Source organism: Canis lupus, chromosome 8, assembly GCF_003254725.2.
Source record: "Canis lupus dingo isolate Sandy chromosome 8, ASM325472v2, whole genome shotgun sequence".
Lineage (NCBI taxonomy): Eukaryota > Metazoa > Chordata > Mammalia > Carnivora > Canidae > Canis > Canis lupus.
This window is the reverse complement of record NC_064250.1, coordinates 39,675,141-39,690,107: the sequence shown is the minus strand read 5'-3', so window position 1 is coordinate 39,690,107 and position 14,967 is coordinate 39,675,141. Positions and strand designations below refer to the sequence as shown.

Here is a 14,967-nt window from a genome sequence, read left to right as displayed (position 1 = left end):
TATCATCTGAGTGGAGGCTTAAAGGAAATGAGAAATGAACCAGGGACTATCTGGAGGAAGAGTGTGCCAAGCAGAGGGCACAGTAAATTCAAAAGCCAGCGTCGTTGGGCAGACGGTCAAGGGAAAGAGTAGTAAGAGAGAAATCAGGAACGATGCAGAAAGTGGGGGTCAGGTCCTATAGGGCCTTGTAGATGGAAACACTTCATTTTTTATTCCTTTACCCTCTAATTTGTTGCCAGACCATGCCAATCTGACCTCTGCAGGGTCTTTTCTCTCTATTTCTGTGGCTAGCCCCTTGTGAAGATCCTCATTACTTCTCATTTGAATCATTAGATGGGCCTCCTGAGTAGTCTTCCTGCCTCTTGTCTCTCCCTACTCTAATCCTACTCCCCCCTGCTATCATCTTCTCGAAGCACAGTTCTGACTGTCGTCATCATAAGATCATTAGCATACATTTATGTAGCTCTGAATAAAAGGAGGGGGACAGACACAGGGGATGTGTTCCCACAACTTCCCGGCACGTCTTTGTCAGAAATAGATAGAACTGTCAAAAATATGTTGTCAAACATGTCAGAGTTCTGTTTTTATGCCACAATGTAAAAATTGCAAATTTTCCATCCAACTAAAAAATAAATAGAAAGATGAATTAGTCAGAACCCCTTTGGTTGCCATGAACAGAAACCGAATGCAAGCTGCCTTTCAAAAGGTAATGCTAGGGGCACCTGGACGGCTTGGTCGGTTCAGCGTCTGCCTTCCACTCAGGTCATGATCACAGGGTCCTGGGGTTGAGCCCGCATCTCGGGGTCCTTGCTCAGCGGGCAGCCTGCTTCTCCCTCTCCCTCTACCTGATGCTCCCCCTTCTTGTTCTCTCTCTCTCTCTCTAGCTCTCTGTCAAATAAATAAAATCTTTAAAAAATAAAAATAAAAAGGTAATGTTAGCTCCTATTTTAAAGCTCTAATCTTCAGAAATGGCTAGCTCCACATGCCCAGCGAGGGCAATAAGAAATCTGCGTGTTTCCACCTCTCAGATCTGCTTCTTCTCTCTGTAGTCTTTGTTCTCAGGCAGAGAGACCCTGCCCAGGCAGTGACAAAGATGGCCACCACTGCTTTCAGCTTACACCTTCTCAGCTTTGCAACTCCACTGAGAAAATGGGTATCTCTTTTAGCAAAAGTCTCAGTGCTGACTCTCACTGACCCTCCCTGAGCAAAAGACTTACTCCCCAACCAATCACTATGACTGGTTAGCCAAGCCTGGGTCACATACCTGCCCTGGACCTGAGGTGGGGAAGTATGAGGTGATTTCCTCCTGGACTACATGGAAAGAGAGTAAATGGTGTGTGGCTTCCAAAGGCCATTTGGTGCTGAGCATGGGGGAGGGATGGTGGGAAGGTGAAAACAACATGTGTCTACAACCAAAGCCTTGTTGCTGACCCATGTTGGTGATCCTTGACCCCAAATATCTCTGAGAAGTCAGTAAGTCTCCACCCTCAAAAACTGTTAGTCTTGTTGTGCTCATATTTGATTATTTCAATGATGCTCTTGCTCCATCATCTTAAATAGCTCCCCACTGCCCACCTCCTGCCAGCCTGCTCTCTTCCAGCTCTAGGTCTACTTCACTTGCTTGACAACAGGGCCTGAAAGTGAAAAAGGTCTTTGTCCATGAGCAAGCTTTCAATAAGCTGAAGCTACTGTTATGGACAGCCACAGTCACAGACATAGGCAGGACTACAGCAGACCACTCAAACATCATAGGTAGGTATCTACTGGGATGCTAGCAGGAAAGGAAGAGCCACTTGTGTAGACTGAGGACTATCCCCCACCTCCCTGACATAAAAGGAGTCATTAATATGAGGAGTTTGAAAACAATTGAGAGAGGTCATATTACTCATTCCTGTCCTGTTCTGCATTATACGGGTACATAATATGTGTTATATTTATAAACATATACATAATCTCATTTAGTTCTCACACAATAACTTTATGAAGTAGGCAAGACTATTCTCATTTCGCACGCTCACGTCTCACAGGGGAAAGGTGAAGGATGAAGATGTTGAGCACCTTGACTGCTGCATCCACAGCTAGGATGTGGAGGATGTGGGATTTGAGCCCCATGCTCTCCGACTCACACATCCTGCCGTTTCTGTGAGGGGCAGGGAAAGGGCTCCTCCTGGAAGTCCACCCACAGCTCTCTGTGCCCTGGAAATGCACCAGCGGCCATGCCTGCCTCTCAGGCAAGTAGGTGGCCAGACTTGACCTTGCCTACTTTTCAAGGGGCAGAAAACGGAGAAGAACCAGGATCAAGGGTCGATAAGGCACACTCAGAAAGGTAGAGGAAGTGGTGGTTGCTCAGGCCTCCTGCCGCCCTCTTACCTGAAAGATCCTTCTAGCAAATAGCTACCGCCCACCCTTGAAAACAGCTCCTGTGGTCAAACGGTGTCCGAGTAAAAATAGCTGGGCCCTCTCCCTGCCCTGGCTGCGTGCTGGTCTGGACAGCACCTGCAGGTGGGGCTCCCTGGGCCTGCCTGCTTCCAACATGTCCTACCCTGCCCTAAGGTCTGTGGCCAGGTGCGTTGTGAACCCAGCAGGCTGCCTCTCACCTCTTGATGGGAGCCCACTTGCAGCCCACCCCATCCCCTACCCCTCCCCCATCCAGCCCTGTGTGGCCCCTCAACCCAAAACTTCCAACCGCAGTTGCTGCAGTTCAGAGGCCTCTCCTCTGACCTCCACTCCGACTGACCCCTGGTGGACTCAGGTGATAACATAGCTCAGTCACCAGGGAGGCCTGACCAAACTGCGGAGTCCTTGGGAGGAGCAGGAGGCCCTGAAAGTCAGTCTCAGCAGAGGCACCGAGGGAAACATGAGGCCCAGGGGGGCCTGGAGTCTCCTGAGCAGGTGGCCAAGTGAGGCAGCAGATGGTCAAGTGAAGCAGCTGGTGAAGGAGATGCGTACAGGTGTGGTGTGTGTTTAAACAGAGTGGACTAGCCTGGTGCTGGCAGAGGGCATAAGGTTTCTGCAAACAGTCAACAGGAAGCCAACAGGCTGGCTGGGCAAGGCAAAGTCCTAATGAACCTGGCTTTACACATACCCTGTCTGACCTGGAGCTTGGAGATTGAGGGAGGAGGCCCAGAGAGAAATGGTGGGAGGCAGCCTCAGAAGTTAGGTTACCAGGTAACTCAGGCCCAAGTGGGGCCCCTGACTAGGGAATCCCCAGGGCAGATCTGAGTTAGTGATGAGGGAGAGGGGGCCTGTCCTGCCCACAGTAGGAAAGGCCCAGAGCCTTGGATGTTGAGAGTCACTAGGAGACATGATACAAGATCTTGGATCACAGTAGTAAATGTTACTTTTTTTATCCGGTATATTCAGATTTTGTAGTGAGAAGAGATTTCACAATGAGTCCACCATATTGACGAAAAGAAAAGTACAAATAGACCCACATTTTTTATTTTTATTAATTTTTATTTATTTATGATAGTCGGGGGGGGTAGGCGGCAGAGACATAGGCAGAGGGAGAAGCAGGCTCCATGCACCGGGAGCCCGATGTGGGATTCGATCCCGGGTCTCCAGGATCGCACGCTGGGCCAAAGGCAGGCACTCAATCGCTGCGCCACCCAGGGATCCCAGACCCACACTTTTTAAAATGTATTTTAAACTTCTCATTATGGAACATTTTACCCACTCCCATCATGCAGATTATTTTAAGCAAAACCCAAACATCAAATCATTTCACCCATAACTATTCCAGTTAATTTCTCTAAATTTTAGAGCAGTAGTTCTTCACCCAGACCAGTTTTGCCCCCCAGGAGACATTTGACTATGTCTGGCGATGCTACTGATTGACATAACTTGGGGGAGGGGTGTACTACTGGCATCTAGTGAGTACAATCCAGGAATGCTGCTGAACATCCTACAACATAAGAAAGAGCTTCCCATGACAAAGAATTATTTGAGACAACATGGATGGACCTAGTGAGTGTGATGCTAAGTGAAATAAGTCAGACTGAGAAAGACAAATATATGATTTCACTCATAAGTGGAATCTAAACAACAATAACATGAATAAACAAAAAGCAGAATCAGATCTAGAAATACCAAGAACAAACTGAGGGTGGCCAGAGGGGAGGGGAGTGCGGGAAGGGCAAAATGGGTGAGGAGGAGGGGGATATGGGTTATGGGATGAATAAGTCATGGGGGAATAAGTCATGGGGATAATAGATAATCAGTGAAACTATCATAGCATTGAATGGTGACAGATGGTACCTGTACTTGCGGTGAGCATAGCATAATGTATACACTCATCAAATCACTATGTTGTACCCCTGAAACTAACGTAACATTAGATGTCAACTATACTCAAAAAAAATTATTTGGCCCAAAATAACAATAACACTGAGGGTGAAAAACAATGTGTTAGAGCCTAAAAGGTAAAAGCACTTTAAATATATAACTACAATATTATTAGCACACAAAATAATTAATTCTGTAATATTAACTATCCAATTAATATTAAAATTTACTCGGTTATCTCATTAATTTAAAAAAATTTTTTTGTTTAAATCAATATCCAAAACAGGTATATACCTTGCAACTGGTTAATATATTTCTCAGGTCTCTCTTAATCTATAGGTGGTCATCCCTCTTTTTTTTTCTTTGTGACTTATTTATTATAAAATAAAATTTTTTAATTACAAAAGAATACATGAGTATTCTGCTATCAAAATTGAAACATTACAGATAAAGCTAAAAATTCCTTTACCAGATATTCCAATCTTCATCCTCCCCCAGAGAATAACTATGTATCAGCTAAGATATGTTAAAGATCGGTTAAAATTATGTTTCGGAAAACAAACAAAACAATAACAACAAAAGCTTCAAGTTTACTTATTTTCTGGGAAAACAAAGTAGGTGGTCCAAGGCAAGTCTGGCAGTTGCATGAAGTTTTAGGGTCTCTGGCTCCATTTAGCTCTTTCCTCTACTTCCTCCTCATGAGCCAATATGGCTAATGGAGGACCAGACCTCTTCTCTGCCTTCCAGGCAGCAAGATGGAAACTTGGTGAAGAAGGGCATATCTCTCTGTAGGGGTTTGCTAGAGCTGCTGTAACAAACTACCATGAACTTAGTGGCTTACTCAAAGGAAGTTTATTTATTTTCTCATAGTTCCGCAAGCCAAAAGTCTGAAATTAAGTTGTTAGCAGGGTTGGTTCTTTCTGAGAACTGTAAGGAAAATCTATTCTATACCTCTCCCCTTTCTACTGGTAATTTGCTGGCAATCTTTGATGTTCCTCCTTTATAAAAGCATCACAGCATTCTCTGCCTCCTGTATCTGTATTCAAATTTTCCCTTTTTATAAGGACACCACTCATCTCATATTATGACCCATCCTAATGACCTCATTTTAACTAATTACATTTGCAAGGACCCTATTTCCAAATAAGGTCATATTCTTAGAAAATGAGGATTAGGATTCCAATCCTAAAGGAATATAGAATGAGGATGAGGGAGGCACAATTCACTTCCTGAAAGATGGTTATGGAAGTCTCTTACCTCTATTTGCTTATACTTCTTTGGCCAGAACCTAGTCTTTTGGCCACACCTCTCTGCAAAATCTGCTTAGGAAGCTAGGCTTTAGTGGAGCACACGGCCATCCCCCAAAATGTCAGTTTTCTGTTATGGAAAAGAAAGGGAAAATGGATGTCAAGGCAACAGCTAGCAACCTGCCATGGAATGTACCCTACCATACAATTTTCTGTGTGTCGCAAAAATATCTATGTGCCTTTCAGTAGGCACTTAAGCGTTGGATTCTTCATCCAACTTTACTTCTTGCAAAGCTCACAGTAGGAGCCAGCGCTGTCTAGAGCTTCACGCTTTTATCTACAATCCTCAGGACACCCTGGAAGCAGAGGCGGCTTGACGTAAGCCTCGGGGCCCCTCACTAGCACAAGACCTTTTCAAGGCCCCACTCCTAATTTTGGGTTTGAAGCTTTGTATTCTTCTTTAAAAGGGTCTCCAGAAGGGGAGCCTGGATGGCTCATTTGGTTGAACGTCTGCCTTCAGCTCGGGTCATGATCCCAGGGTCGTACATTGGGCTCTCTGCTCTGTAGGGGGTCTAACTCTCTGTCTCTCATGAATAAACAAAATGGCCTTAAAATTTTTTTAAAATAAATAAATAAATAGGTCTCAAAAAATATGCATGTCTCAGATCCTGGATCTGCTCCTGCCTGTAAGGTAGGAGTTATTATCCTCATCTTATAGATAAGAAAGTTGAAGCACAGAGAGGGCAAGTAGTTTGTCTAGTGTCACAAAGCCAATAGTGGAGTTGAGTTTTAAGACAAGGTCTGTCTATTTCCAAAATTAGGCTATTTCTCCAATGCCTTGCCAGCAAGAGATGCTGAAAGCATCCCCCAGATGCTTTCTCCAGTGTGGATCTTCAGCCACAGCCCCATCTAGGTGTTTGTATTTCCCCGAGAGCTGGTTGCTGACCTGGACACTGAGGCTGCTGTTCAGGCATATTCTCCTAGGGAGGGAAAAAAGCATCTCCTGTGGAAGGAATACCTGAGCTGGGGTCCATCCTTGGAAGCACACCTGTAGTAGTTTCCCAGAGCTGCTGGAACAGAGTGCCACAAGCTAAGTGGCTTTAAAAAAGAGAAATGTGTTCTCTCACAGTCCTGGAGTCCAGAAGTCTGAAATCAGTGTTAGCTAGGCCACACTCCCTCCAAAGGCTCTAGAGAATCGTCGCACCTTGTGTCTTTCAGCTTCCGGTGGCCCAGGAATTCCTTGGCTTGTGGCTGCATCACTCTGCTTTCATCTCCACGTGGACTTCTCTGTATCCGTGTTTTGTCCTCTTGTCTTGTATAGGGACATTTTGCACTGGGTTCGGGCCCACCGGGGTAATCCAGGATGAGCAGCTCATCTCAAGATCCTTCATTTAATTGCATCTGTACGAACCCTTTTTCCAAGTTAAGGTCACATGCACAGGTTCTGGGATGTCGTGGATGCATTTTCTGCACGGCCACCATTCAACCCCCTGCACACTTCATCCCAGAGTAGCAGATATCATTTCTAGGACCAGGGGAAGGGGCAGGAAAACATGGGTGTATGCACACTGTCCTCCTAGTCCATTTTAATGCGGTGGCAAAAGGGGCCATGTGGAACCGCAGAGACGGTGTTGCTCACTTGGGGAAGCATCAGTGGACCTAATTGCCCAGGGCCTGTTTCAAGTCAGAGAAACCCTGAAGGTTCTGCCAAGTGTAGGCATGTGGATGCCAAGCTTTTTTAGCAGAATGGGAAGCCACGCTGGCGTGGTTTTCTGTTTACTCTCCACTTTAGAGAGGTGCCCCGTGAAATGAATTTTAAATTCAGAAGCCAAGTCAGGAGGGGCACAGGAAGGCAGAGGGGTGAGAACTACATTTCCAATCAAGCTGTGAGTTCTGTGGCCTCCCTTCTCACTTAAAGGGCAAGGTGCTCGCTAGGGGGAAGGGTGGATGCCAGATTTTGGAGGTGGGAGAGATAGTTGCAGACCTGTACCTGCCACCATGTCCTTTAACTGATTCAAATTCAGTTTCAGGGGGCACGGAGCACGGAGTCAGAGTGTGTCTTGATTCCTAACCATAAGTGTTCTTCTCACCATAGCACCAAGCATAAGCATTCCCTCCTATCTGCTGGCTCCCATCCTGGTGAGGGGGCAGGAATGAGAGCGGACCCATCTCTCACCCACCAGAGCTTGAGCTACCCCCCCCCCCCCCAGCTGAAAGCAGAGCATTCTGCAGGAGGAGGCGTGTAATCAGCCTTTCTGCCGCTCTCCCGTACAAGTGGAAGAAACTGGCTAATTAAAGTCTGCAGCATGCCCAGAAGCCTCTGCGGCCGCTCCAAGTGTTTCCTGTGCATTCTCTGCACCTGATGTTACATATTCTTCATGTTTATGTGGCGCAATACACTGCGCTCCACGAGCATGAGGTATTAGTGAGCCAATTTTCCCATCCACGCAGCTCCGGAGCAACCTATTATAATTTATGAAGGACCAGCATGGGCAATCAATAGGTGCCCCACAGGTTATTAAAGAAGAGAAAGATGGCCCAGGAGGCCCTGTTTACTAACAGGGAAATGGTCTCCTGGCAGCTTCTGGCATGTGGCCTGTGAGAGATTTACATTTTCTTTTCAGTCCAGAAACTGGGGCCTTCCCTTTTCATCTCGGGCCTAAGCTTGTGAACAAGTTGCTGGTGGAGGCCCAGCCTGACAGTAATCCTTCACTGCACCGTCATCCCAGAGGGAGCACTGAGAGTGAGGGGTGTGGGGTGTGGATCAGCCCAAAGCTTTAATCCATCCATTTATGTTTGGAGGTCCCTGAAAATATCATTCCTGTGCAGTGCTGAGACTTAGGGAGTAGGAGTGGGTGGGTGGGCTTGAGATCAGGCCAATGATGCAAAAAGAAGCAGGCAGTTCCCACCAGGCTGCCCAGAAGGTGTCTTGGTCAGCCTTGCACAGCTCTGGAGAAACCTTTTTTTTTTTTTTTTTTTTTTTTTGTGCTTCTTCTGCCTTCTCTCTTTGTTCTTGGTCCTTTGATTTCAAGAATCTGTAGTTGTTCTGCAGTTTTCTTTACTACTTAACAATTTTCAAGGAAGAGGGCTGGTTGGATTTAAAAATAAAACCATAACAGCACTGGCTTATTTGGGTAAAGGGGAAAGAAGTACCTCCTCCAGTCCACTTTCTGGAAGGCAAGCTGGTGTAAGGTAGCAGTCCTCAAATGTTTTAGTCTCAGGGCCATTTTACACTCTTAAAATTTAAGTAGATGATGTCTATCAGTAGAAAATGCTTATTTAAAAGTTTCATTAATTAAAAATAACAAAAATAAATCCACTACATATTAGCATAAATAACATATTTTCATTAAAAAAAAAAAAAACTTCCAAAAAATTAGTGGGAAGAGTAACACTGATATTTTTGCAAATTTTTTAGATGTCTGGCTTAATAGAAGGTAACTGGATTCCCAAATCTGCTTTTACAGTCAATGGTTTGCAATATGTTATTTTGGTTGAAGTGTGTGAAGAAAATCTGGCTTTATACGGATATATAACTGGAAAAACAGAATATTTAATAGTCTTTTTGAATAACTGTGGGTATTCTTTTTGATACTGCACCAAAATGTAGCAAGTTTCTTAAAGGTTAGTTGCAAAGTGAAATCTGAAAGTGTATCAATGAACTTTTCATATTCTGTTACATTAAAATCTGTTGGTTTATCATGCACTTTGATTGGATCTTTTACCCATGTATGAATTTGTAATACCATGCAATGGTCATTAGAAAATGCTTGTTTGGGGATCCCTGGGTGGCGCAGCGGTTTGGCGCCTGCCTTTGGCCCAGGGCGCGATCCTGGAGACCCGGGATCGAATCCCACGTCGGGCTCCCGGTGCATGGAGCCTGCTTCTCCCTCTGCCTATGTCTCTGCCTCTCTCTCTCTCTCTCTGTGACTATCATAAATAAATAAAAATTAAAAAAAAAAAAAAAAAAAGAAAATGCTTGTTTATTGAATTATAAAGAAATTCCAAATGTTCACACATTTCATCACAAGTAATTTAAGCCCAGAAAAACCAGAAGAAAAATAATAAAAATTAGATTAGAAATAAATAAAACAAAGGCACCTGGGTGGCTCAGTGGTTGAGTGTCTGTCTTCGGTTCAGGGCATGATCCCAGGCATTATACAATATTTTATTAAAAATCACATTCATTAATATCACCATCTATCTCATTAGAAACGTCCTTAAATATTAGGAAGATGTCAAGTTCCACAGTGGTAGATACAAGTTTCCAAAATTTGCATTTTCCCTTGCAAGTTCAAATTTTATCATTGGTAACAAATACTATCAGTTGTTTTCCTTGAAGTGACAGATTCCCTTTGTTCATTTAGAGAAAATGTCTGCCAAACACCCATGCCGAGAAAGCATTCTTTGTCATTCAGTCTTTCAAGCAAAAGAAAGAGAAAAGGAATATGTTTCATGAAAAAAATGGCTAGTTCAACTCACAGGTTTATCACCCCAGTACATTTTTTTTTATTTTTTTAAGATTTTATTTATTCATTCATGAGAGACAGAGAGAGAGGCAGAGACAGACAGAGGGAGAAGCAGACTCCATGCAGGGAGCCCGATGTGGGACTCGATTCCAGGACCCCAGAATCACACCCTGAGCTAAAGGCAGACACTCAACCACTGAGCCACCCAGGTGCCCCACCCCATTACATCTCTTAGGGATAACCATCATACCTGGGAATGCAGAAAAAGTATTTATGCATACTCTCCATTTCGTTACGCAGATTATTTTGAAGAGTGTCAGTATTTAATAAGACTAATCATATTTACTGCTTCATCAAGGACATTCTTAAGTGAAACTGGCATTTGTTTTTTACGGCAAGTGTGTGGCAGTGATGTCTAGTATGCCTTGGTGCCTGCCTTGATTCATGCTCAGAAACTAGGAGTCTTACCCACTATTGCTTTTGTACCTTCAGTGCAAATGTCAACATGGTGCAAAAGGCAAAAACCATCAACTGCAGACCTTCATAACTCCATGAGCCCCTCAGAAGTGTTGCAGGGATCCTCGGGAGTCTATGGATCCTCCTTTGAGAACAGCAGGGATAGTAGAAGGAACAAATGACTTGGTGTCAGAGACTTTTTACTCCATCTTTGCCTTGGACTAGCTCTGTCTTCTCCCAAGTCATTTTCCTCAAGTGTCTGTTTCTGCATGTATAACATTAAATGAATCAGATTAAATAATCTCTATCATGTCACTGTCATTTTAGAAGCACTGTGGGACACTGAACAATCTTTATCATTGACTTCTTATCATTATCATTGCCTGTTCATTTCTAATATGTTTTGCTCTTTCTGGTGGGCTGCTGCCAGGATATACAGGCACATACTCTCTTCCTAGCATTTTATAGATGAGAGAGCAACCAGCTCTCCCACAGACCAGGTGTTTTCTTACAGAGGAGGAACTGAATACTTCACCTCTACCATTGGGGAGAAAGTTGGACATCAGAGATGGCCTATTTGAACACTGTACCTTTTTTTTTTTTTTTTTTTTTTTTTTTTTTTATCGTGAATGGTTCTGGAAGAGGCATTTTCAGCGAATAAATAGGAGGGCTCCTTGACATGAAATCTAGGCCGGAAAATAAAGGCCAAGCCATAGTAATGAGAGAAATACACAGTTTTATAAAACCTAGCCCAACAAAGGTACTACTGCTGGTTCCCCCCACCCTTGTAAAGCTTTGGAATAAGTACTTGAGCCCTTTACTAAAAGAGCGACAGAAGCCACCCTCAAAATGTAGTGTGCATTTGGTCTGGAGGACAGGTGAAGCAGCGTGGGAGAAGCTCTTAAACCGCCCTCCTCCTAACCAAATCACCAGGTTAGCGGATGTTCTCTGTTTCCTGTATAAAACGCACTGTGCCCACAGCCCAGATGCTCAACTGGTAGAGGTACTCTCAGGGGCTCTTGGGTACTTCTGTTCCCACAAATGGAGCTGAGTGCTCACAAGGGGTCATGTAATTTAATTGTTGTGAAAACCAATGTAAACTGACATTTTATGTTTTGGAAAGGCTTGATAATGACTTGTCCTTTTGTCCTAATGACCGAAAATCCTATTGAGCTAGCATGGGAAAGACTAGGGGGAAAAAATCTTGAACATCTTAGCATGATCTGTACTTGGATAGCCTTGGGTCTTTAAATTCTCCTTCTACTTCGAAGAAACCTGAACTGAAACTGACAGGAGATTCCAACAGAATATAGACTCCACGAGTGTGGAGAATTTGTGTTGTTCACTGCTGTATCCCCAGCACCTAGAATATGCCAGGCGCATAGAAGGAACATGATAAGCATATATAGGACAAATGGATTGTGAGTATAGTTAATACAGGAAAGATAAAACAAAACTCCAGTTAATAGAAGCCTGCACCCAGAAAATGCCTTGACCCAACTTTTTAAAAAAAGTATGTCTGAACATACTTGTATATGCTTTAAGTTAAAATAAGAAGTCTAGGGTATATTTCTCACGGTTACCCTTTAAGTAATATTCAAAATTAATGGACCATCTACCATTTTGATCACATTAGAGAGGAGCACTTTACCTGTATTTAGAAGCAGGGAAGCTCCTTAACTATCTAATAGATACTGGCTCCCCATGGTGGAGCACTAGCCCAGATCTGGAGACCTTAGTGCAGACTCCCCTGAACTCCCTTCTCCAGAAGGTAGCTAGAAAAATCTGCCCTGGTTCAGAAAGGAAGAGACCTGATAGGAGGCAGACTGCATCCCTGGACAGGGATTGGTCCAGTGGACACAGACGGGAATGAATGGCCTTCCCTTTGAAATTTCTCTGTGCCAGTAAGCTCTAGTGAGCCTGAATGATGGTAACAAATGCCACCCCCATTTCAGTCTATGTTTGAGGCTCTTTAGATTTGGACTCAGAGAATCTGAGTCACTTTTTGACCTTGAACTAGTTAACATACTTCTCTAAGCTCAAACTTCCCAACTGGTGGGCAAGAAATGGGTTTCCAGCTGCTGAGATATCACTCTTCTCAATGCTTGGAATAGGCAGGCGAGACCTAGGGCAGCCAGAAACTCTGAGTTTATCACCTCTGGGGCCAGCAGCCTCATCCCTTTTCCATGGTAAGGTATGGATATGGGTACAAACCCAGACATAGATGATAGATAGATAGATAGATAGATAGATAGATAGATAGATAGATAGATGCTTTTTTTTTTTTTTTCAGTTTTCTGAGTGTATCACTGAATAGGTTGGAAGCACCAATAGTTGCAGCCCTAGCTCCTCAGCCAATAAATCCAGCCTTGTCTTTGTCAACAGGTTGTTGTGAGGATCACATGAGAAATAGATGTGAAATGCTTCAAGGGCAACCGATAGTCCTACCGACAACTGGCATTGTGACGGACAGAAGCACAAGGAGAGTTTGAATCCATGTCACCAGCCCTAGTTACTTCACCAGATTCCTGAATCAACGGAGAAACAAGAAAAAGCTGGCATATCAAGCTCAAACCATTACCCTTATTTCAGATACATCTGTATTAGCAAGTGTCACCATAGGCAGGTAAACAACATCAGGCCAATTTACCCAGCCAGTCACAGGCAGCTCTGGGAAACCACATTCCTCCCCAGCAGGGAAAACTTTGTCCCTAGAAATGCAGAGTATAAAACATTCCCTGGGGGCAGTTTGTTCCCAAAAAAAAGAGAAGCGGGGACTGGTCCATGCACTGTCAAACTTGGTAAGGTTTCCAAACGTACCAATCAGCTCAGCTATTTCACCTCCCCTGGGAAGGAGTATGTGAAGGGCTGGAGGGAGGGCAGGAATGTTGCACCAACAGAGCTCCTCCCACCTGGAAGAATGCACACCAGAAGCACCCTCTTGAGATGTGAGAGAGACTGTGGTCTGCTTCGTCTATTTCCTGGCAAACATGGTCAGAAGCACTGGACCAGTGCCTCACCTCACCACCAGCTGCCTGGGTACAGAGAAGCAGGAAGTGGGCACCCATTTTTGTCTAGGCAGATCTAACAGACACAATCTGGCCACGGAGATGGATTCCTAATCCCTGTCAGATCGTCTCTGTTTGTAAGGCAAGGACTGGGTTTCTTTGAATCATTTTTTAAATAGTTAACATAGCTGAGCTATAAACCCATAAAGGAAAGGACTCGATAATATGACTGTCTCTGCAGTTGGCCAGCCCATTCTAGATACCTGACAAGGACTAAAAGAATTAAGGAACGGGTGACACAACACAAGAGGAAGCACACTCAATACACGTTTTAGAGGGGACAGTTTGACCTTCATCTGTCCTATTCACCTTGATCAATGACCCCTCCTTACTTCTTTCAGCCAGGTTCAGACATCGAACCTGTTTCCATGTCATCAGCAGTCTCTGCTAATAGTGAAAATCCTTTGAGGATTTCCCACCTATGAAAATAAATTCTTGTCATAACAAACAAAAAGGCAATTTGGAGGAGAGAGAGATTTCAAAATTCTTTAAGCCAACATAAGATTTTTTTTAAAGCACTTCACTTGATGAGCTCTCAGTCCAATGCATAGCAGTGAATTTGTGTACATACATGATAAAGCCCCTCGATGTCAATGAGGGGGCACCATTAATATCCAGGTATGTGATTGGGGTCCTTTTCATATAGAATAGGATAAATGGTTCCTAAATACTTGTGATATGCTGAATTGTATCCCCCGAATTCATAAGTCGAAGTCCTAACCTCAATGTATGAATTACCTCAGAAAGTAATAGTATTTGGAGATAAGTTTTAAAAGAGGTGATTAAGGTAAAATGAGGCCATTAGGATGAGCTCTAATCTAATATGGTGTCCTTAGAAGAGGAAATTTGGACACACAGACATCAGACACGTTCACTCACAGAGGAGGGCCATGTGAGGACACAGCAAGAAGGTACTCACATGCAAGTTAGGGAGAGAGGCTTCAGGAAAAACCAAACCTGTTCACATCTTAACCTCCAGAACTGTGAGAAAATGAATTTCTGTTGCTGAAGCCACCTAGTGTGGGGTATTTTGTTATGGCAGCCCTAGCAAACTTATATAACATTTACTGCAGAAGTCTTCGTCATGGTGTCACACAAAGATGTGTTTGGGCAACACATCCATATACTCACCGGGCGCTGGGTAACAAGGATTGATAGAAAGTGCAACTGACAGATAACACAAGTGATTGAGTTATACTAGAAGGAAGCAATTGGCAAAACTTTAGAAGTCTCAAGAAATTGGACACTCCTGGACACCTGTAGCTAAATTTTCTTACCCTTAAAAATTATTCTTTTAAAGATTTTTTTTATCTTCTCTCCCACTTTGCCTGCCTCCCCCTCTTCCCTCTATCATCCGCACCCCTGCTGCCACCACACCTACACGCTCTCCAACGGGCTTTGACATCCATTTCTGCCTTTGCTTAATAAAAAATAAAGCAGCTA

At 43.9% G+C, this 14,967-nt stretch overlaps 1 long non-coding RNA gene across 1 annotated transcript in view; it reads left to right on the top strand.

Annotated features, from left to right (window-relative positions):
• Positions 1-14,967, top strand: part of LOC112657621 (uncharacterized) — a 22,387-nt gene extending 7,420 nt beyond the window's left edge. Inside the window, exon 2 of the long non-coding RNA XR_004818326.2 lies at positions 12,842-14,967. This is a non-coding gene — a long non-coding RNA (uncharacterized LOC112657621). The remainder of the gene's footprint in view (positions 1-12,841) is intronic.